General features: G+C 40.5%; 26 non-coding genes across 26 annotated transcripts; 8 read left to right on the plus strand and 18 right to left on the minus strand.

Annotated features, from left to right (window-relative positions):
- Window positions 1–102: 102 nt before the first annotated feature.
- On the minus strand, window positions 103–185 carry trnal-uaa (transfer RNA leucine (anticodon UAA)). The gene has a single exon. It is a non-coding gene; the product is annotated as a tRNA-Leu (tRNA).
- A 1,337-nt stretch (window positions 186–1,522) lies between these two features.
- Window positions 1,523–1,604, plus strand: trnas-uga (transfer RNA serine (anticodon UGA)). Its single transcript has one exon. It is a non-coding gene; the product is annotated as a tRNA-Ser (tRNA).
- Window positions 1,605–1,922: 318 nt separating this feature from the next.
- Window positions 1,923–2,004, minus strand: trnas-cga (transfer RNA serine (anticodon CGA)). The gene has a single exon. It is a non-coding gene; the product is annotated as a tRNA-Ser (tRNA).
- A 325-nt stretch (window positions 2,005–2,329) lies between these two features.
- trnal-uaa (transfer RNA leucine (anticodon UAA)) lies at window positions 2,330–2,412 on the minus strand. The gene has a single exon. It is a non-coding gene; the product is annotated as a tRNA-Leu (tRNA).
- Window positions 2,413–2,753: 341 nt separating this feature from the next.
- Window positions 2,754–2,836, minus strand: trnal-uaa (transfer RNA leucine (anticodon UAA)). Its single transcript has one exon. It is a non-coding gene; the product is annotated as a tRNA-Leu (tRNA).
- Window positions 2,837–3,503: 667 nt separating this feature from the next.
- trnas-uga (transfer RNA serine (anticodon UGA)) lies at window positions 3,504–3,585 on the plus strand. The gene has a single exon. It is a non-coding gene; the product is annotated as a tRNA-Ser (tRNA).
- A 318-nt stretch (window positions 3,586–3,903) lies between these two features.
- Window positions 3,904–3,985, minus strand: trnas-cga (transfer RNA serine (anticodon CGA)). Its single transcript has one exon. It is a non-coding gene; the product is annotated as a tRNA-Ser (tRNA).
- A 338-nt stretch (window positions 3,986–4,323) lies between these two features.
- On the minus strand, window positions 4,324–4,406 carry trnal-uaa (transfer RNA leucine (anticodon UAA)). The gene has a single exon. It is a non-coding gene; the product is annotated as a tRNA-Leu (tRNA).
- Window positions 4,407–4,915: 509 nt separating this feature from the next.
- On the plus strand, window positions 4,916–5,001 carry trnas-uga (transfer RNA serine (anticodon UGA)). Its single transcript has one exon. It is a non-coding gene; the product is annotated as a tRNA-Ser (tRNA).
- A 3,830-nt stretch (window positions 5,002–8,831) lies between these two features.
- Window positions 8,832–8,913, minus strand: trnas-cga (transfer RNA serine (anticodon CGA)). Its single transcript has one exon. It is a non-coding gene; the product is annotated as a tRNA-Ser (tRNA).
- A 337-nt stretch (window positions 8,914–9,250) lies between these two features.
- trnal-uaa (transfer RNA leucine (anticodon UAA)) lies at window positions 9,251–9,333 on the minus strand. Its single transcript has one exon. It is a non-coding gene; the product is annotated as a tRNA-Leu (tRNA).
- Window positions 9,334–10,604: 1,271 nt separating this feature from the next.
- Window positions 10,605–10,686, plus strand: trnas-uga (transfer RNA serine (anticodon UGA)). The gene has a single exon. It is a non-coding gene; the product is annotated as a tRNA-Ser (tRNA).
- Window positions 10,687–11,004: 318 nt separating this feature from the next.
- trnas-cga (transfer RNA serine (anticodon CGA)) lies at window positions 11,005–11,086 on the minus strand. Its single transcript has one exon. It is a non-coding gene; the product is annotated as a tRNA-Ser (tRNA).
- Window positions 11,087–11,423: 337 nt separating this feature from the next.
- Window positions 11,424–11,506, minus strand: trnal-uaa (transfer RNA leucine (anticodon UAA)). The gene has a single exon. It is a non-coding gene; the product is annotated as a tRNA-Leu (tRNA).
- A 1,276-nt stretch (window positions 11,507–12,782) lies between these two features.
- trnas-uga (transfer RNA serine (anticodon UGA)) lies at window positions 12,783–12,864 on the plus strand. The gene has a single exon. It is a non-coding gene; the product is annotated as a tRNA-Ser (tRNA).
- Window positions 12,865–13,182: 318 nt separating this feature from the next.
- Window positions 13,183–13,264, minus strand: trnas-cga (transfer RNA serine (anticodon CGA)). The gene has a single exon. It is a non-coding gene; the product is annotated as a tRNA-Ser (tRNA).
- Window positions 13,265–13,601: 337 nt separating this feature from the next.
- On the minus strand, window positions 13,602–13,684 carry trnal-uaa (transfer RNA leucine (anticodon UAA)). The gene has a single exon. It is a non-coding gene; the product is annotated as a tRNA-Leu (tRNA).
- A 1,290-nt stretch (window positions 13,685–14,974) lies between these two features.
- Window positions 14,975–15,056, plus strand: trnas-uga (transfer RNA serine (anticodon UGA)). The gene has a single exon. It is a non-coding gene; the product is annotated as a tRNA-Ser (tRNA).
- A 318-nt stretch (window positions 15,057–15,374) lies between these two features.
- On the minus strand, window positions 15,375–15,456 carry trnas-cga (transfer RNA serine (anticodon CGA)). Its single transcript has one exon. It is a non-coding gene; the product is annotated as a tRNA-Ser (tRNA).
- A 335-nt stretch (window positions 15,457–15,791) lies between these two features.
- trnal-uaa (transfer RNA leucine (anticodon UAA)) lies at window positions 15,792–15,874 on the minus strand. The gene has a single exon. It is a non-coding gene; the product is annotated as a tRNA-Leu (tRNA).
- A 1,281-nt stretch (window positions 15,875–17,155) lies between these two features.
- trnal-uaa (transfer RNA leucine (anticodon UAA)) lies at window positions 17,156–17,237 on the plus strand. Its single transcript has one exon. It is a non-coding gene; the product is annotated as a tRNA-Leu (tRNA).
- Window positions 17,238–17,555: 318 nt separating this feature from the next.
- trnas-cga (transfer RNA serine (anticodon CGA)) lies at window positions 17,556–17,637 on the minus strand. The gene has a single exon. It is a non-coding gene; the product is annotated as a tRNA-Ser (tRNA).
- Window positions 17,638–17,974: 337 nt separating this feature from the next.
- On the minus strand, window positions 17,975–18,057 carry trnal-uaa (transfer RNA leucine (anticodon UAA)). Its single transcript has one exon. It is a non-coding gene; the product is annotated as a tRNA-Leu (tRNA).
- A 1,281-nt stretch (window positions 18,058–19,338) lies between these two features.
- Window positions 19,339–19,420, plus strand: trnas-uga (transfer RNA serine (anticodon UGA)). The gene has a single exon. It is a non-coding gene; the product is annotated as a tRNA-Ser (tRNA).
- Window positions 19,421–19,738: 318 nt separating this feature from the next.
- trnas-cga (transfer RNA serine (anticodon CGA)) lies at window positions 19,739–19,820 on the minus strand. The gene has a single exon. It is a non-coding gene; the product is annotated as a tRNA-Ser (tRNA).
- Window positions 19,821–20,157: 337 nt separating this feature from the next.
- On the minus strand, window positions 20,158–20,240 carry trnal-uaa (transfer RNA leucine (anticodon UAA)). The gene has a single exon. It is a non-coding gene; the product is annotated as a tRNA-Leu (tRNA).
- Between the last annotated feature and the right edge of the window lie 1,273 nt (window positions 20,241–21,513).

Here is a 21,513-nt window from a genome sequence, read left to right on the forward strand (position 1 = left end):
AGAAGCAATAGCGTGTTGAATGTGCTCACTACAGTATATTAGGAGGACATCTTCCAAACATCCTTGATGCTCTATACGATTTTTATCAATAAAAAGTGTATCTACCAGAAGTGGGGCTCGAACCCACGCGGACATACGTCCATTGGATCTTAAGTCCAACGCCTTAACCACTCGGCCATCCTGGTTCTGGTCACTAACGAAAATAACTTGTTTCAGGTTCCCTGTCTTCAATGAAGGCGTTTCCATGCTTGCTTGCTTGCATGCTTGCTTTCTTTTTTTCTTTTTTTCTTTCTTTCTTTCTTTCTTTCTTTCTTTCTTTCTTTCTTTCTTTCTTTCTTTCCTTCTTTCTTTCTTTCTTTCTTTCTTTCTTTCTTTCTTTCTTTCTTTCTTTCTTTCTAATACAGTTTTAGGGCAGTATATATATATACGTACATGTTGTTTTGTAAATAACACAAGTTTGCAAAACGATTTCCTATTCTCTTTGCCTGTTCTGAGTCAAAGAAAACTGTACATTCATGTCCGTCAGTTCTTTATTTCGTCGAAGGAACGAATTCTGGCAGAAACATCTCACGGGGAACTCCTGTAATCGGTACATTAATCAGCTCAGGAAGCTGCTCTGTAGCACAATCAGGGAATGCTTTCGGCTATTGCCCGAAAGGTTGGTGGTTCAAGCCCACCCAGGGACCATGCTTTCTGGATTTCATAAGAAAACTGCAATGGAATGAACAAAACTATTTCCTCACTTTATTATTATTATTTATTAGCAGATGCCCTTATCCAGGGTGACTTACAATTGTTACTTTATCCATTCTAACAAAAGAGAAACCAAAACTTGTGTTATTTATTTCAAATTAAAGAAAAAATATTAAAAAAACACAATTTTTCCTGTCTCAACAATTGACCACTGAAAGGTTTGTTCAATATTGTTCCAAATTCGTTTCTTAACAAATTACATTGGGCTAATTATTTGTTTATTTAGCAGACACCTTTACCCAAGGCGACTTACAGAGAGACTAGGGTGTGTGAACTATGTATCAGCTGCAGAGACACTTACAATTACGTCTCACCCGAAAGACGGAGCACAAGGAGTTTAAGTGACTTGCTCAGAGTCACACAATGAGCCAGTGACTGAGGTGTGATTTAAACCAGAGACCTCCTGGTTACAAGCCCATTTCTTTAACCACTGGACCACATAGCCTTAAAGTGACCGATAGCTTTGTTCACATATTAAAATGCTGTTTTCAGGATTCCCGCATATTCTGAAATGCACAACATATTATGGCAATGAAATGACAGGGAAATAACTGCTTTCATCCCTCTGGTCTTGTATTGTCAGGCTGACTGCTATCTATATGAAAGTGCCCTAGTCACCTAAAGGATAAGGCACTGGCCTCCTAAACCAGGGATTGTGATTTCGAGTCAATGGTTTATTAAAAACGAAAATTATTTGTGTGTGTTATTTGGCTGTGATGTGTTTATAGATCTTGATATCTGCTATTGCCACGCTTTTGCTGAGCACAAAGTAGTCGTGGCCGAGTGGTTAAGGCGATGGACTTGAAATCCATTGGGGTCTCCCCGCGCAGGTTCAAATCCTGCCCACTACGTACACGTTTTGTATGTCTTCATTGTTATTTCTTATAGGTCTGTTAAGCTTAAAGGTCTATATTACTTGCCGTACTGTAAATTTCTTCAAAACTAGTATGTGTATAACTGTTTTCAATATCGCATGCATGGAAGGGTTAATATGACTTTACTACCCAACTATGTCATTGATGAGTGAGCAGAATTAATTTGGGAGTCACTTTAATATATTAATACACTCAATCTCTGTTTGATGGCTATAAAATGAACATATTGTATAGGCTTAATTGTATAAATAAATGTGCGGTCATAATTCCAGTCACCAGAGCACGAAAACACAACGTAGTCGGTAGGATTTGAACCTGCGCGGGGAGACCCCAATGGATTTCGAGTCCATCGCCTTAACCACTCGGCCACGACTACACATGGCTCGATATACTGAGGTTTAATATTAAACCAGTTCCAAAGAAACGGGAGCTGGTCGTGGTAATCGTGGAAGGAAAAGTGGGCTACAATGAACACACCTGCCTCTGTTTAAACTGTGTCAGATGTTTATTTTAACTGCACTAGGACAGATTCCTTTGACACGTTATTAATGTTAATAAGCCTAATTAGAAGTTACAGTGGTTTGATTTCATATTCACCAATCCAAACTACAGAAGCAATAGCGTGTTGAATGTGCTCACTATAGTATATCTTCCAAACATCCTTGATGCTCTAAACGATTTTTATCAATAAAACGTGTATCTACCAGAAGTGGGGCTCGAACCCACGCGGACATACGTCCATTGGATCTTAAGTCCAACGCCTTAACCACTCGGCCATCCTGGTTCCAGTCGCTAAGAAAAATAACTTGTTTCAGGTTCCCTGTCTTCAATGAAGGCGTTTCCATGAGTGCTGCTTGCTTGCTTTCATTCTGTCTTTCAAGGTGGGCTACAATGAACACACCTGCCTCTGTTTAATCTAGGTCAGATGTTTATTTTAACTGCACTAGGACAGATTCCTTTGACACGTTATGAATTTTAATAAGCCTAATTAGAAGTTACAGTGGTTTGATTTCATATTCACCAATCCAAACTACAGAAGCAATAGCGTGTTGAATGTGCTCACTATAGTATATCTTCCAAACATCCTTGATGCTCTATACGATTTTTATCAATAAAAAGGGCATCTACCAGAAGTGGGGCTCGAACCCACGCGGACATACGTCCATTGGATCTTAAGTCCAACGCCTTAACCACTCGGCCATCCTGGTTCTAATCGCTATGAAAAATAACTTGTTTCAGGTTCCATGTCTTCAGTGAAGGCGTTTCCATGCGTGCTGCTTGCTTGCTTTCATTCTGTCTTTCCTTCGTTCATTCCTTCGTTCATTCTTTCTTTCAAATAATGTTTTAGGGCAGTATATATCCATACATGTTGTTTGTTTGTAAATAACACACGTTTGTAAAACTTACAATTACGTCTCACCCGAAGGACGGAGCACAAGGAGGTTAAGTGACTTGCTCAGAGTCACACAATGAGCCAGTGACTGAGGTGGGATTTAAACCAGAGACCTCCTGGTTACAAGCCCATTTCGTTAACCACTGGACCACATAGCCTTAAAGTGACCGATAGCTTTGTTCACATATTAAAATGCTGTTTTCAGGATTCCCGCATATTCTGAAATGCACAACATATTATGGCAATGAAATGAAAGGGAAATAACTGCTTTCATCCCTCTGGTCTTGTATTGTCACGCTGTCTGCTATCTATATGAAAGTGCCCTAGTCACCTAAAGGATAAGGCACTGGCCTCCTAAACCAGGGATTGTGATTTCGAGTCAATGTTTTATTAAAAACGAACATTATTTCTATTTGTTATTTGGCTGTGATGTGTTTATAGATCTTGATATCTGCTATTGCCACGCGTTTGCTGAGCACAAAGTAGTCGTGGCCGAGTGGTTAAGGCGATGGACTTGAAATCCATTGGGGTCTCCCCGCGCAGGTTCAAATCCTGCCGACTACGTACACGTTTTTTATGTCTTCATTGTTATTTCTTATAGTTCTGTTAAGCTTAAAGGTCTATATTGCTTGCCGTACTGTAAATTTCTTCAAAACTAGTATGTGTATAACTGTTTTCAATATCGCATGCATGGAAGGGTTAATATGACTTTATTACCCAACTATGTCATTGATGAGTGAGCAGATTTAATTTGGGAGTCACTTTAATGTATTAATACACTCAATCTCTGTTTGATGGCTATACAATCAACATATTGTATAGGCTTAATTGTATAAATAAATGTGCGGTCATAATTCCAGTCACCAGAGCACAAGAACACAACGTATTCGGCAGGATTTGAACCTGCGCGGGGAGACCCCAATGGATTTCGAGTCCATCGCCTTAACCACTCGGCCACGACTACACATGGCTCGATTTCCTGAGGTTTAACATTAAACCAGTTCCAAAGAACCGGGAGCTGGTCGTGGTAATCATGTGGAAGGCAAAGTGGGCTACAATGAACACACCTGCCTCTGTTTAAACTGTGTCAGATGTTTATTTTAACAGCACTAGGACAGATTCCTTTGACACGTTATGAATGTTAATAAGCCTAATTAGAAGTTACAGTGGTTTGATTTCATATTCACCAATCCAAACTACAGAAGCAATAGCGTGTTGAATGTGCTCACTACAGTATATTAGGAGGACATCTTCCAAACATCCTTGATGCTCTATACGATTTTTATCAATAAAAAGTGTATCTACCAGAAGTGGGGCTCGAACCCACGCGGACATACGTCCATTGGATCTTAAGTCCAACGCCTTAACCACTCGGCCATCCTGGTTCTAGCCTCTAACAAAAATAACTTGTTTCAGGTTCCCTGTCTTCAATGAAGGCGTTTCCATGCGTGCTGCTTGCTTGCTTTCATTCTTTCTTTCAAGGAGGGCTACAATGAACACACGTGCCTCTGTTTAAACCTGAGACCTCCTGGTTACAAGCCCATTTCTTTAACCACTGGACCACATAGCCTTAAAGTGACCGATAGCTTTGTTCACATATTAAAATGCTGTTTTCAGGATTCCCGCATATTCTGAAATGCACAACATAATATGGCAATGAAATGAAAGGGAAATAACTGCTTTCATTCCTCTGGTCTTGTATTGTCACGCTGTCTGCTATCTATATGAAAGTGTCCTAGTCACCTAAAGGATAAGGCACTGGCCTCCTAAACCAGGGATTGTGATTTCGAGTCAATGTTTTATTAAAAACGAACATTATTTCTATTTGTTATTTGGCTGTGATGTGTTTATAGATCTTGATATCTGCTATTGCCACGCTTTTGCAAGGCACAAAGTAGTCGTGGCCGAGTGGTTAAGGCGATGGACTTGAAATCCATTGGGGTCTCCCCGCGCAGGTTCAAATCCTGCCGACTAAGTACACTTTTTGTATGTCCTTATTGTTATTTCTTATGATTTCCATTACACGAGAGTAGATGTTAAAACTTCATGCTGATTTGAACTCGGCTCTCGCCAAGATAAGCACCAACTAAGACGTAGCTTTACAGATAACTAATGTGATCCATATGCGTCTCCATCCATTTACGTTTCCTTCCATATGATGATGTAGATATCCTTCTGTCTGGTGTTAATGGCTGAAGTGTAATGCTGGCTCCAGGGATCAGCTTATTTTGCCTCCCTGGCGCATCAGCACACACAACGGCTGCGATGCTGGCTCCGGGGATCAACCAAAGTGCGGCCTCCCCAGCGCATCAGCATGACAACCGTCTGGATTGAGCTAAGTAGGGTACATCTCTGGGGTTTTCAAGTGGGCACCTTCCATCCTCAGTGTTTCGTCGACTAGCCCACGACACCTCAAGAGGGCTCGACGGTGATTCTGGCGTCCCAGCATCACCCCCCTCCGTCCCCCACTCAACTCAGCCCAGCTTACTTACCTGTCCCCAGCCAGAATTTTTCCGTCTCAACCACAGCCAGTTGCTGCTCCTCTCTGCTGCTTCAGATAAGTTCTTCACTGTGCGACGCAACTCTTGGCCACTGAATCCGACGTCTCTGAGAAACCGGGTTGTAGAGTGTGCCACAAATCCTCGACAACCCACTTCCACTGGGTAAACCCGAACTCTCCATCCTCGCTGTTCCGCTTCAGTGGCTAGTTGAGCATACCGCAGTTTCTTCCTCTCATACGCCTCATCTACAGCGCCCTCCCATGGCACTGTTAACTCTACCAGGTGAACAAGGCGTGCTGATCCAGACCACAAGACAATATCTGGTCGAAGGTTAGTGGTGGCAATCTCAGGTGGAAAAATAAGCCGTTGACCAACATCTGCCAGCATTTTCCAGTCTCTAGCAGCTTCCAGTTGTCCTGGGCGAGGATTGGTTTTAACACCTTTTCTTGGTGGTTGCTCTCCTGGGCGGAGGAATGTTGTCTTTTGTGTGTAATGTTTTGATGGAACAGGTGGCAACTTATTGGTCATGTTACACTTGTCTTCCAATGCTAAGGCCAAACATCGCAGCACCTGGTCATGGCGCCAAGTAAACCGTCCTTGGCTAAGAGCCACCTTACATCCTGTCAAAATGTGCCTTAATGTTGCAGGTGATGAACACAAAGGACATGAGGGATCCTCTCCTACCCAGAGGTTTAGGTTCTGTGGTGATGGGAGAACATCATATGTTGACCTGATGAGGAAACTGATCCTGCTCTGTTCCATTGACCATAGGTCTTGCCAGCCAATCTTACGTTGTTCCAAACTCTCCCATCTCATCCATTCTCCCTGTTTGGCCTGGGAAATGGCCTTTAAACACCTCATCCTCTCCTCCTGCTTTTGCACCTCGTTGACTACCAGCTTCCTTCTTTGAGCTGGGGCCGCCTTGTGCCATGTAGGAGGAGTTGAACTGAAACCAAGACCCCCTCTTCCATGCTGAACTTGCCCCATGATATCACGAATTCGAAGGGCAGCCTTTGCATCTTCCACAGCTTTCTTTGCCGCCCACTTTCTTCCAGTTTTCAACACAGGTGCTGCCTCCCTTACGCATTTATCACGTGACTCTACTAATGTCATTTCCAGTCTGACCTTGGCGCACTTAAACTCCTCAGTTAGAGCAGAGACTGGTAGCTGCAGTATTCCTTTACCATAAAGTCCCACTCTGCTGAGGCAGCGTGGAACTCCCAACCATTTCCTGATGTATGAACTGATTAAAGCTTCCAGCTTCTCTACTGTTGTCAAAGAAACCTCGTACACAGTCAGTGGCCACAGCAACCTCGGCAGTAGACCAAACTGAAAGCACCAGAGTTTTAGTTTACCTGGTAGAGCGCAGCTGTCTATGCTCTTCAACCCTTCCACTGCTTGTTGTCTAACTTCTCCCACACGAACTGTGTCCTTTAGATCCCCGTTGTACCATCAACCAAGACTCTTCACTGGCTTCTCAGACACTGTTGGTATTGCCTCACCATTAATGAAGAATGTTTTATCTACTACTTTGCCTTTAATTATAGAGATGCTCCTTGATTTAGTGGGCTTGAATTGCATTCGTGCCCATTCAATGTTATTGGTTAATTTGCCCAATAATCGATTAGTGCAGGCTACTGTTGTAGTCATGGTTGTCATGTCATCCATGTATGCTCCAATTGGTGGTAGTCGCATTCCAGAAGCCAAGCGCTCTCCTCCTACTACCCATTTTGATGCCCTAATGATTACTTCCATTGCCATGGTAAAAGCCAGTGGAGAAATGGTGCATCCTGCCATTATTCCAACCTCTAGGCATTGCCATGTAGTGCTGAATTCTGAAGTTGAAAAACTGAATTGCAAATCTCCAAAATAGGCTTTCACTAAATTTGTTATTGTCATCGGTACACTGAAAAAATCAAATGCTGCCCAAAGTAGTTCATGTGGCACTGAACCATATGCATTAGCCAAATCCAGGAATGTCACATGGAGCTCCTTCCTCTCCTTTTTAGCTGATTGAATTTGTTGCCAGATCACATTGATGTGTTCTAAGCAACCTGGGAAACCTGGAATGCCCGCTTTTTGTATTGAAGTGTCAATGAAGCAGTTCTTTAATAGGTAAGCTGACAATCTCTGAGCAATAATGCTGAAGAAAATCTTGCCTTCTACGTTTAATAGGGAAATGGGACGAAACTGACTGATGCTTGTAGACTCTTTTTCTTTAGGTATAAAGACTCCACCTGCTCGGCGCCATGCTCTTGGTACAACCTGTTTTTCCCATGCCACTTTCATCAATTTCCACAGAATTCGTAGAACTCCTGAAGCACTCTTGTACACTCTGTACGGAACTCCATTAGGCCCTGGAGATGATGAAGCCCTTGCTTTTTTCACAGCTTGCTCTATTTCTTTCCACTTAGGTGCACAGTCCTCCATTTGGTATTCTGGTGGATTGATAGGTGGGATGTCTGACGGAATTGACATAGGCTCCTGCCTTTTTGAATCTGTATGTGTTTCCTCCAAATATCTCTCCAGCTCAACCTTAGATGCTTTTAGTGTGCCATTCTTCTCACTGGTGAATAACTTCTTTACAAATTTGAATGGGTCTTTATAAAAGTTAGCTCTCGCACGCTCCTTCTTTTTGTAGCGTTTCCGTAGGCGCTCAGCTCTGCGCAATGTTGCAAGCTTATCTTTTATGACCCTTTGTAAGAGATTGAGTCCCTCCTTCTGACTTTGTTCTGCTCTTCTCCATTGGTTCCTCAGCTGTCTCCTTTCTCTAACTAAGCGTTCAATCTCCTGCTGCCGTCTAGACTTTCCAGGAATAGTTTGTACTTTTTCCTTCCTTTTTTCAACTCCAAACCTCTCACTTCCATATGCGTAGATGATGTCCCCAAATTAATCCAGCTTCTTTTCAACTGTTCCACTTAATCTTTCCAATGCAACGCAGAGATCTGTGTTTACTGTGTCCCATGCAGTTTTCTCACAAGCTCTTGGCCATTTAACTCCAGGCTTGTGCCCGTTGAGGTTCTTATAGGTCTGTTAAGCTTAAAGGTCTATATTACTTGCCGTACTGTAAATTTCTTCAAAACTAGTATGTGTATAACTGTTTTCAATATCGCATGCATGGAAGGGTTAATATGACTTTATTACCCAACTATGTCATTGATGAGTGAGCAGAATTAATTTGGGAGTCACTTTAATGTATTAATACACTAAATCTCTGTTTGATGACTATACAATCAACATATTGTATAGGCTTAATTGTATAAATAAATGTGCGGTCATAATTCCAGTCACCAGAGCACGAAAACACAACGTAGTCGGCAGGATTTGAACCTGCGCGGGGAGACCCCAATGGATTTCGAGTCCATCGCCTTAACCACTCGGCCACGACAACACATGGTTCGGTTGCTGAGGTTTAACATTAAACCAGTTCCAAAGAACCGGGAGCTGGTCGTTGTAATCATGTGGAAGGCAAAGTGGGCTACAATGAACACACCTGCCTCTGTTTAAACTGTGTCAGATGTTTATTTTAACTGCACTAGGACAGATTCCTTTGACACGTTATGAATGTTAATAAGCCTAATTAGAAGTTACAGTGGTTTGATTTCATATTCACCAATCCAAACTACAGAAGCAATAGCGTGTTGAATGTGCTCACTACAGTATATTAGGAGGACATCTTCCAAACATCCTTGATGCTCTATACGATTTTTATCAATAAAAAATGTATCTACCAGAAGTGGGGCTCGAACCCACGCGGCCATACGCCCATTGGATCTTAAGTCCAACGCCTTAACCACTCGGCCATCCTGGTTCTGGTCACTAACGAAAATAACTTGTTTCAGGTTCCCTGTCTTCAATGAAGGCGTTTCCATGCGTGCTTGCTTGCTTGCTTGCTTGCTTTTTTTCTTTCTTTCTTTCTTTCCTTCTTTCTTTCTTTCTTTCTTTCTTTCTTTCTTTCTTTCTAATACAGTTTTAGGGCAGTATATATACGTACATGTTGTTTTGTAAATAACACAAGTTTGCAAAACGATTTCCTATTCTCTTTGCCTGTTCTGAGTCAAAGAAAACGGTAATTTCATGTCCGTCAGTTCTTTATTTTGTCGAAGGAACGAATTCTGGCAGAAACATCTCACGGGGAACTCCTGTAATCGGTACATTAATCAGCTCAGGAAGCTGCTCTGTAGCACAATCAGGGAACGCGTTCGGCTATTGCCCGAAAGGTTGGTGGTTCAAGCCTACTCAGGGACCATGCTTTCTGGATTTCATAAGAAAACTGCAATGTAATGAACAAAACTATTTCCTCACTTTATTATTATTTATTAGCAGATGCCCTTATCCAGGGTGACTTACAATTGTTACTTTATCCATTCTAACAAAAGAGAAACCAAAACTTGTGTTATTTATTTCAAATTAAAGAAAAAAAATTTAAAAAAACACAATTCTTCCTGTCTCAACAATTGACCACTGAAAGGTTTGTTCAATATTCTTCCAAATTCGTTTCTTAACAAATTACATTGCGCTAATTATTTGTTTATTTAGCAGACACCTTTACCCAAGGCGACTTACAGAGAGACTAGGGTGTGTGAACTATGTATCAGCTGCAGAGTCACTTACAATTACGTCTCACCCGAAAGACGGAGCACAATGAGGTTAAGTGACTTGCTCAGAGTCACACAATGAGCCAGTGACTGAGGTGGGATTTAAACCAGGGACCTCCTGGTTACAAGACCATTTCTTTAACCACTGGACCACATAGCCTTAAAGTGACCGATAGCTTTGTTCACATATTAAAATGCTGTTTTCAGGATTCCCGCATATTCTGAAATGCACAACATAATATGGCAATGAAATGAAAGGGAAATAACTGCTTTCATTCCTCTGGTCTTGTATTGTCACGCTGTCTGCTATCTATATGAAAGTGTCCTAGTCACCTAAAGGATAAGGCACTGGCCTCCTAAACCAGGGATTGTGATTTCGAGTCAATGTTTTATTAAAAACGAACATTATTTCTATTTGTTATTTGGCTGTGATGTGTTTATAGATCTTGATATCTGCTATTGCCACTCTTTTGCTGAGCACAAAGTAGTCGTGGCCGAGTGGTTAGGGCGATGGACTTGAAATCCATTGGGGTCTCCCCGCGCAGGTTCAAATCCTGCCGACTACGTACACGTTTTGTATGTCCTTATTGTTATTTCTTATAGGTCTGTTAAGCTTAAAGGTCTATATTACTTGCCGTACTGTAAATTTCTTCAAAACTAGTATGTGTATAACTGTTTTCAATATCGCATGCATGGAAGGGTTAATATGACTTTATTACCCAACTATGTCATTGATGAGTGAGCAGAATTAATTTGGGAGTCACTTTAATGTATTAATACACTCAATCTCTGTTTGATGGCTATACAATCAACATATTGTATAGGCTTAATTGTATAAATAAATGTGCGGTCATAATTCCAGTCACCAGAGCACGAAAACACAACGTAGTCGGCAGGATTTGAACCTGCGCGGGGAGACCCCAATGGATTTCGAGTCCATCGCCTTAACCACTCGGCCACGACTACACATGGTTCGGTTTCTGAGGTTTAACATTAAACCAGTTCCAAAGAACCGGGAGCTGGTCGCGGTAATCATGTGGAAGGCAAAGTGGGCTACAATGAACACACCTGCCTCTGTTTAAACTGTGTCAGATGTTTATTTTAACTGCACTAGGACAGATTCCTTTGACACGTTATGAATGTTAATAAGCCTAATTAGAAGTTACAGTGGTTTGATTTCATATTCACCAATCCAAACTACAGAAGCAATAGCGTGTTGAATGTGCTCACTACAGTATATTAGGAGGACATCTTCCAAACATCCTTGATGCTCTATACGATTTTTATCAATAAAAAGTGTATCTACCAGAAGTGGGGCTCGAACCCACGCGGACATACGTCCATTGGATCTTAAGTCCAACGACTTAACCACTCGGCCATCCTGGTTCTGGTCACTAACGAAAATAACTTGTTTCAGGTTCCCTGTCTTCAATGAAGGCGTTTCCATGCGTGCTTGCTTGCTTGCTTGCTTGCTTGCTTTTTTTCTTTCTTTCTTTCTTTCCTTCTTTCTTTCTTTCTTTCTTTCTTTCTTTCTAATACAGTTTTAGGGCAGTATATATACGTACATGTTGTTTTGTAAATAACACAAGTTTGCAAAACGATTTCCTATTCTCTTTGCCTGTTCTGAGTCAAAGAAAACGGTAATTTCATGTCCGTCAGTTCTTTATTTTGTCGAAGGAACGAATTCTGGCAGAAACATCTCACGGGGAACTCCTGTAATCGGTACATTAATCAGCTCAGGAAGCTGCTCTGTAGCACAATCAGGGAACGCGTTCGGCTTTTGCCCGAAAGGTTGGTGGTTCAAGCCTACTCAGGGACCATGCTTTCTGGATTTCATAAGAAACCTGCAATGTAATGAACAAAACTATTTCCTCACTTTATTATTATTATTATTATTTATTAGCAGATGCCCTTATCCAGGGTGACTTACAATTGTTACTTTATCCATTCTAACAAAAGAGAAACCAAAACTTGTGTTATTTATTTCAAATTAAAGAAAAAAATATTAAAAAAACACAATTCTTCCTGTCTCAACAATTGACCACTGAAAGGTTTGTTCAATATTCTTCCAAATTCGTTTCTTAACAAATTACATTGCGCTAATTATTTGTTTATTTAGCAGACACCTTTACCCAAGGCGACTTACAGAGAGACTAGGGTGTGTGAACTATGTATCAGCTGCAGAGTCACTTACAATTACGTCTCACCCGAAAGACGGAGCACAATGAGGTTAAGTGACTTGCTCAGAGTCACACAATGAGCCAGTGACTGAGGTGGGATTTAAACCAGGGACCTCCTGGTTACAAGACCATTTCTTTAACCACTGGACCACATAGCCTTAAAGTGACCGATAGCTTTGTTCACATATTAAAATGCTGTTTTCAGGATTCCCGCATATTCTGAAATGCACAACATAATATGGCAATGAAATGAAAGGGAAATAACTGCTTTCATTCCTCTGGTCTTGTATTGTCACGCTGTCTGCTATCTATATGAAAGTGTCCTAGTCACCTAAAGGATAAGGCACTGGCCTCCTAAACCAGGGATTGTGATTTCGAGTCAATGTTTTATTAAAAACGAACATTATTTCTATTTGTTATTTGGCTGTGATGTGTTTATAGATCTTGATATCTGCTATTGCCACGCTTTTGCCGAGCATAAAGTAGTCGTGGCCGAGTGGTTAAGGCGATGGACTTGAAATCCATTGGGGTCTCCCCGCGCAGGTTCAAATCCTGCCGACTACGTACATGTTTTGTATGTCCTTATTGTTATTTCTTATAGGTCTGTTAAGCTTAAAGGTCTATATTACTTGCCGTACTGTAAATTTCTTCAAAACTAGTATGTGTATAACTGTGTTCAATATCGCATGCATGGAAGGGTTAATATGACTTTATTACCCAACTATGTCATTGATGAGTGAGCAGAATTAATTTGGGAGTCACTTTAATGTATTAATACACTCAATCTCTGTTTGATGACTATACAATCAACATATTGTATAGGCTTAATTGTATAAATAAATGTGCGGTCATAATTCCAGTCACCAGAGCACGAAAACACAACGTAGTCGGCAGGATTTGAACCTGCGCGGGGAGACCCCAATGGATTTCGAGTCCATCGCCTTAACCACTCGGCCACGACTACACATGCTTATGTTTCTGAGGTTTAACATTAAACCAGTTCCAAAGAACCGGGAGCTGGTCGTGGTAATCATGTGGAAGGCAAAGTGTGCTACAATGAACACACCTGCCTCTGTTTAAACTGTGTCAGATGTTTATTTTAACTGCACTAGGACAGATTCCTTTGACACGTTATGAATGTTAATAAGCCTAATTAGAAGTTACAGTGGTTTGATTTCATATTCACCAATCCAAACTACAGAAGCAATAGCGTGTTGAATGTGCTCACTACAGTATATTAGGAGGACATCTTCCAAACATCCTTGATGCTCTATACGATTTTTATCAATAAAAAGTGTATCTACCAGAAGTGGGGCTCGAACCCACGCGGACATACGTCCATTGGATCTTAAGTCCAACGCCTTAACCACTCGGCCATCCTGGTTCTGGTCACTAACGAAGATAACTTGTTTCAGGTTAACTGTCTTCAATGAAGGCGTTTCCATGCGTGCTTGCTTGCTTGCTTGCTTGCTTGCTTTTTTTCTTTCTTTCTTTCTTTCTTTCTTTCTTTCTTTCTTTCTTTCTTTCTTTCTTTCTTTCTTTCTAATACAGTTTTAGGGCAGTATATATACGTACATGTTGTTTTGTAAATAACACAAGTTTGCAAAACGATTTCCTATTCTCTTTGCCTGTTCTGAGTCAAAGAAAACGGTAATTTCATGTCCGTCAGTTCTTTATTTCGTCGAAGGAACGAATTCTGGCAGAAACATCTCACGGGGAACTCCTGTAATCGGTACATTAATCAGCTCAGGAAGCTGCTCTGTAGCACAATCAGGGAACGCGTTCGGCTATTGCCCGAAAGGTTGGTGGTTCAAGCCTACTCAGGGACCATGCTTTCTGGATTTCATAAGAAAACTGCAATGTAATGAACAAAACTATTTCCTCACTTTGTTATTATTATTATTATTTATTAGCAGATGCCCTTATCCAGGGTGACTAACAATTGTTACTTTATCCATTCTAACAAAAGAGAAACCAAAACTTGTGTTATTTATTTCAAATTAAAGAAGAAAATATTAAAAAAACACAATTCTTCCTGTCTCAACAATTGACCACTGAAAGGTTTGTTCAATATTCTTCCAAATTCGTTTCTTAACAAATTACATTGCGCTAATTATTTGTTTATTTAGCAGACACCTTTACCCAAGGCGACTTACAGAGAGACTAGGGTGTGTGAACTATGTATCAGCTGCAGAGTCACTTACAATTACGTCTCACCCGAAAGACGGAGCACAATGAGGTTAAGTGACTTGCTCAGAGTCACACAATGAGCCAGTGACTGAGGTGGGATTTAAACCAGGGACCTCCCCTGGTTACAAGACCATTTCTTTAACCACTGGACCACATAGCCTTAAAGTGACCGATAGCTTTGTTCACATATTAAAATGCTGTTTTCAGGATTCCCGCATATTCTGAAATGCACAACATAATATGGCAATGAAATGAAAGGGAAATAACTGCTTTCATTCCTCTGGTCTTGTATTGTCACGCTGTCTGCTATCTATATGAAAGTGTCCTAGTCACCTAAAGGATAAGGCACTGGCCTCCTAAACCAGGGATTGTGATTTCGAGTCAATGTTTTATTAAAAACGAACATTATTTCTATTTGTTATTTGGCTGTGATGTGTTTATAGATCTTGATATCTGCTATTGCCACGCTTTTGCTGAGCACAAAGTAGTCGTGGCCGAGTGGTTAAGGCGATGGACTTGAAATCCATTGGGGTCTCCCCGCGCAGGTTCAAATCCTGCCGACTACGTACACGTTTTGTACGTCCTCATTGTTATTTCTTATAGGTCTGTTAAGCTTAAAGGTCTATATTACTTGCCGTACTGTAAATTTCTTCAAAACTAGTATGTGTATAACTGTTTTCAATATCGCATGCATGGAAGGGTTAATATGACTTTATTACCCAACTATGTCATTGATGAGTGAGCAGAATTAATTTGGGAGTCACTTTAATGTATTAATACACTCAATCTCTGTTTGATGACTATACAATCAACATATTGTATAGGCTTAATTGTATAAATAAATGTGCGGTCATAATTCCAGTCACCAGAGCACGAAAACACAACGTAGTCGGCAGGATTTGAACCTGCGCGGGGAGACCCCAATGGATTTCGAGTCCATCGCCTTAACCACTCGGCCACGACTACACATGCTTATGTCTCTGAGGTTTAACATTAAACCAGTTCCAAAGAACCGGGAGCTGGTCGTGGTAATCGTGGAAGGCAAAGTGTGCTACAATGAACACACCTGCCTCTGTTTAAACTGTGTCAGATGTTTATTTTAACTGCACTAGGACAGATTCCTTTGACACGTTATGAATGTTAATAAGCCTAATTAGAAGTTACAGTGGTTTGATTTCATATTCACCAATCCAAACTACAGAAGCAATAGCGTGTTGAATGTGCTCACTACAGTATATTAGGAGGATATCTTCCAAACATCCTTGATGCTCTATACGATTTTTATCAATAAAAAGTGTATCTACCAGAAGTGGGGCTCGAACCCACGCGGACATACGTCCATTGGATCTTAAGTCCAACGCCTTAACCACTCGGCCATCCTGGTTCTGGTCACTAACGAAAATAACTTGTTTCAGGTTCCCTGTATTCAATGAAGGCGTTTCCATGCGTGCTTGCTTGCTTGCTTGCTTGATTGCTTGCTTGCTTTCTTTCTTTCTTTCTTTCTTTCTTTCTTTCTTTCTTTCTTTCTTTCTTTCTAATACAGTTTTAGGGCAGTATATATACGTACATGTTGTTTTGTAAATAACACAAGTTTGCAAAACGATTTCCTATTCTCTTTGCCTGTTCTGAGTCAAAGAAAACTGTACTTTCATGTCCGTCAGTTCTTTATTTCGTCGAAGGAACGAATTCTGGCAGAAACATCTCACGGGGAACTCCTGTAATCGGTACATTAATCAGCTCAGGAAGCTGCTCTGTAGCACAATCAGGGAACGCGTTCGGCTATTGCCCGAAAGGCTGGTGGTTCAAGCCTACTCAGGGACCATGCTTTCTGGATTTCATAAGAAAACTGCAATGTAATGAACAAAACTATTTCCTCACTTTGTTATTATTATTATTATTTATTAGCAGATGCCCTTATCCAGGGTGACTAACAATTGTTACTTTATCCATTCTAACAAAAGAGAAACCATAACTTGTGTTATTTATTTCAAATTAAAGAAGAAAATATTAAAAAAAACACAATTCTTCCTGTCTCAACAATTGACCACTGAAAGGTTTGTTCAATATTCTTCCAAATTCGTTTCTTAACAAATGACATTGCGCTAATTATTTGTTTATTTAGCAGACACCTTTACCCAAGGCGACTTACAGAGAGACTAGGGTGTGTGAACTATGTATCAGCTGCAGAGTCACTTACAATTACGTCTCACCCGAAAGACGGAGCACAATGAGGTTAAGTGACTTGCTCAGAGTCACACAATGAGCCAGTGACTGAGGTGGGATTTAAACCAGGGACCTCCTGGTTACAAGACCATTTCTTTAACCACTGGACCACATAGCCTTAAAGTGACCGATAGCTATGTTCACATATTAAAATGCTGTTTTCAGGATTCCCGCATATTCTGAAATGCACAACATAATATGGCAATGAAATGAAAGGGAAATAACTGCTTTCATTCCTCTGGTCTTGTATTGTCACGCTGTCTGCTATCTATATGAAAGTGTCCTAGTCACCTAAAGGATAAGGCACTGGCCTCCTAAACCAGGGATTGTGATTTCGAGTCAATGTTTTATTAAAAACGAACATTATTTCTATTTGTTATTTGGCTGTGATGTGTTTATAGATCTTGATATCTGCTATAGCCACGCTTTTGCAAGGCACAAAGTAGTCGTGGCCGAGTGGTTAAGGCGATGGACTTAAAATCCATTGGGGTCTCCCCGCGCAGGTTCAAATCCTGCCGACTACGTACACGTTTTGTACGTCCTCATTGTTATTTCTTATAGGTCTGTTAAGCTTAAAGGTCTATATTACTTGCCGTACTGTAAATTTCTTCAAAACTAGTATGTGTATAACTGTTTTCAATATCGCATGCATGGAAGGGTTAATATGACTTTATTACCCAACTATGTCATTGATGAGTGAGCAGAATTAATTTGGGAGTCACTTTAATGTATTAATACACTCAATCTCTGTTTAGTGACTATACAATCAACATATTGTATAGGCTTAATTGTATAAATAAATGTGCGGTCATAATTCCAGTCACCAGAGCACGAAAACACAACGTAGTCGGCAGGATTTGAACCTGCGCGGGGAGACCCCAATGGATTTCGAGTCCATCGCCTTAACCACTCGGCCACGACTACACATGGTTCGGTTTCTGAGGTTTAACATTAAACCAGTTCCAAAGAACCGGGAGCTGGTCGTGGTAATCATGTGGAAGGCAAAGTGTGCTACAATGAACACACCTGCCTCTGTTTAAACTGTGTCAGATGTTTATTTTAACTGCACTAGGACAGATTCCTTTGACACGTTATGAATGTTAATAAGCCTAATTAGAAGTTACAGTGGTTTGATTTCATATTCACCAATCCAAACTACAGAAGCAATAGCGTGTTGAATGTGCTCACTACAGTATATTAGGAGGATATCTTCCAAACATCCTTGATGCTCTATACGATTTTTATCAATAAAAAGTGTATCTACCAGAAGTGGGGCTCGAACCCACGCGGACATACGTCCATTGGATCTTAAGTCCAACGCCTTAACCACTCGGCCATCCTGGTTCTGGTCACTAACGAAAATAACTTGTTTCAGGTTCCGTGTATTCAATGAAGGCGTTTCCATGCGTGCTTGCTTGCTTGCTTGCTTGATTGCTTTCTTTCTTTCTTTCTTTCTTTCTTTCTTTCTTTCTTTCTTTCTTTCTTTCTTTCTTTCTAATACAGTTTTAGGGCAGTATATATACGTACATGTTGTTTTGTAAATAACACAAGTTTGCAAAACGATTTCCTATTCTCTTTGCCTGTTCTGAGTCAAAGAAAACTGTACTTTCATGTCCGTCAGTTCTTTATTTCGTCGAAGGAACGAATTCTGGCAGAAACATCTCACGGGAAACTCCTGTAATCGGTACATTAATCAGCTCAGGAAGCTGCTCTGTAGCACAATCAGGGAACGCGTTCGGCTATTGCCCGAAAGGTTGGTGGTTCAAGCCTACTCAGGGACCATGCTTTCTGGATTTCATAAGAAAACTGCAATGTAATGAACAAAACTATTTCCTCACTTTGTTATTATTATTATTATTTATTAGCAGATGCCCTTATCCAGGGTGACTAACAATTGTTACTTTATCCATTCTAACAAAAGAGAAACCATAACTTGTGTTATTTATTTCAAATTAAAGAAGAAAATATAAAAAAAAACACAATTCTTCCTGTCTCAACAATTGACCACTGAAAGGTTTGTTCAATATTCTTCCAAATTCGTTTCTTAACAAATTACATTGCGCTAATTATTTGTTTATTTAGCAGACACCTTTACCCAAGGCGACTTACAGAGAGACTAGGGTGTGTGAACTATGTATCAGCTGCAGAGTCACTTACAATTACGTCTCACCCGAAAGACGGAGCACAATGAGGTTAAGTGACTTGCTCAGAGTCACACAATGAGCCAGTGACTGAGGTGGGATTTAAACCAGGGACCTCCTGGTTACAAGACCATTTCTTTAACCACTGGACCACATAGCCTTAAAGTGACCGATAGCTTTGTTCACATATTAAAATGCTGTTTTCAGGATTCCCGCATATTCTGAAATGCACAACATAATATGGCAATGAAATGAAAGGGAAATAACTGCTTTCATTCCTCTGGTCTTGTATTGTCACGCTGTCTGCTATCTATATGAAAGTGTCCTAGTCACCTAAAGGATAAGGCACTGGCCTCCTAAACCAGGGATTGTGATTTCGAGTCAATGTTTTATTAAAAACGAACATTATTTCTATTTGTTATTTGGCTGTGATGTGTTTATAGATCTTGATATCTGCTATAGCCACGCTTTTGCAAGGCACAAAGTAGTCGTGGCCGAGTGGTTAAGGCGATGGACTTGAAATCCATTGGGGTCTCCCCGCGCAGGTTCAAATCCTGCCGACTACGTACACGTTTTGTACGTCCTCATTGTTATTTCTTATAGGTCTGTTAAGCTTAAAGGTCTATATTACTTGCCGTACTGTAAATTTCTTCAAAACTAGTATGTGTATAACTGTTTTCAATATCGCATGCATGGAAGGGTTAATATGACTTTATTACCCAACTATGTCATTGATGAGTGAGCAGAATTAATTTGGGAGTCACTTTAATGTATTAATACACTCAATCTCTGTTTAGTGACTATACAATCAACATATTGTATAGACTTAATTGTATAAATAAATGTGCGGTCATAATTCCAGTCACCAGAGCACGAAAACACAACGTAGTCGGCAGGATTTGAACCTGCGCGGGGAGACCCCAATGGATTTCGAGTCCATCGCCTTAACCACTCGGCCACGACTACACATGCTTATGTTTCTGAGGTTTAACATTAAACCAGTTCCAAAGAACCGGGAGCTGGTCGTGGTAATCATGTGGAAGGCAAAGTGTGCTACAATGAACACACCTGCCTCTGTTTAAACTGTGTCAGATGTTTATTTTAACTGCACTAGGACAGATTCCTTTGACACGTTATGAATGTTAATAAGCCTAATTAGAAGTTACAGTGGTTTGATTTCATATTCACCAATCCAAACTACAGAAGCAATAGCGTGTTGAATGTGCTCACTACAGTATATTAGGAGGACATCTTCCAAACATCCTTGATGCTCTATACGATTTTTATCAATAAAAAGTGTATCTACCAGAAGTGGGGCTCGAACCCACGCGGACATACGTCCATTGGATCTTAAGTCCAACGCCTTAACCACTCGGCCATCCTGGTTCTGGTCACTAACGAAAATAACTTGTTTCAGGTTCCCTGTATTCAATGAAGGCGTTTCCATGCGTGCTTGCTTGCTTGCTTGCTTGCTTGCTTGCTTGCTTGCTTGCTTGCTTTCTTTCTTTCTTTCTTTCTTTCTTTCTTTCTTTCTTTCTAATACAGTTTTAGGGCAGTATATATACGTACATGTTGTTTTGTAAATAACACAAGTTTGCAAAACGATTTCCTATTCTCTTTGCCTGTTCTGAGTCAAAGAAAACTGTACTTTCATGTCCGTCAGTTCTTTATTTCGTCGAAGGAACGAATTCTGGCAGAAACATCTCACGGGAAACTCCTGTAATCGGTACATTAATCAGCTCAGGAAGCTGCTCTGTAGCACAATCAGGGAACGCGTTCGGCTATTGCCCGAAAGGTTGGTGGTTCAAGCCTACTCAGGGACCATGCTTTCTGGATTTCATAAGAAAACTGCAATGTAATGAACAAAACTATTTCCTCACTTTGTTATTATTATTATTATTTATTAGCAGATGCCCTTATCCAGGGTGACTAACAATTGTTACTTTATCCATTCTAACAAAAGAGAAACCATAACTTGTGTTATTTATTTCAAATTAAAGAAGAAAATATAAAAAAAAACACAATTCTTCCTGTCTCAACAATTGACCACTGAAAGGTTTGTTCAATATTCTTCCAAATTCGTTTCTTAACAAATTACATTGCGCTAATTATTTGTTTATTTAGCAGACACCTTTACCCAAGGCGACTTACAGAGAGACTAGGGTGTGTGAACTATGTATCAGCTGCAGAGTCACTTACAATTACGTCTCACCCGAAAGACGGAGCACAATGAGGTTAAGTGACTTGCTCAGAGTCACACAATGAGCCAGTGACTGAGGTGGGATTTAAACCAGGGACCTCCTGGTTACAAGACCATTTCTTTAACCACTGGACCACATAGCCTTAAAGTGACCGATAGCTTTGTTCACATATTAAAATGCTGTTTTCAGGATTCCCGCATATTCTGAAATGCACAACATAATATGGCAATGAAATGAAAGGGAAATAACTGCTTTCATTCCTCTGGTCTTGTATTGTCACGCTGTCTGCTATCTATATGAAAGTGTCCTAGTCACCTAAAGGATAAGGCACTGGCCTCCTAAACCAGGGATTGTGATTTCGAGTCAATGTTTTATTAAAAACGAACATTATTTCTATTTGTTATTTGGCTGTGATGTGTTTATAGATCTTGATATCTGCTATTGCCACGCTTTTGCTG

The sequence above is a fragment of the Acipenser ruthenus genome, chromosome 41, assembly GCF_902713425.1.
Source record: "Acipenser ruthenus chromosome 41, fAciRut3.2 maternal haplotype, whole genome shotgun sequence".
NCBI lineage: Eukaryota > Metazoa > Chordata > Actinopteri > Acipenseriformes > Acipenseridae > Acipenser > Acipenser ruthenus.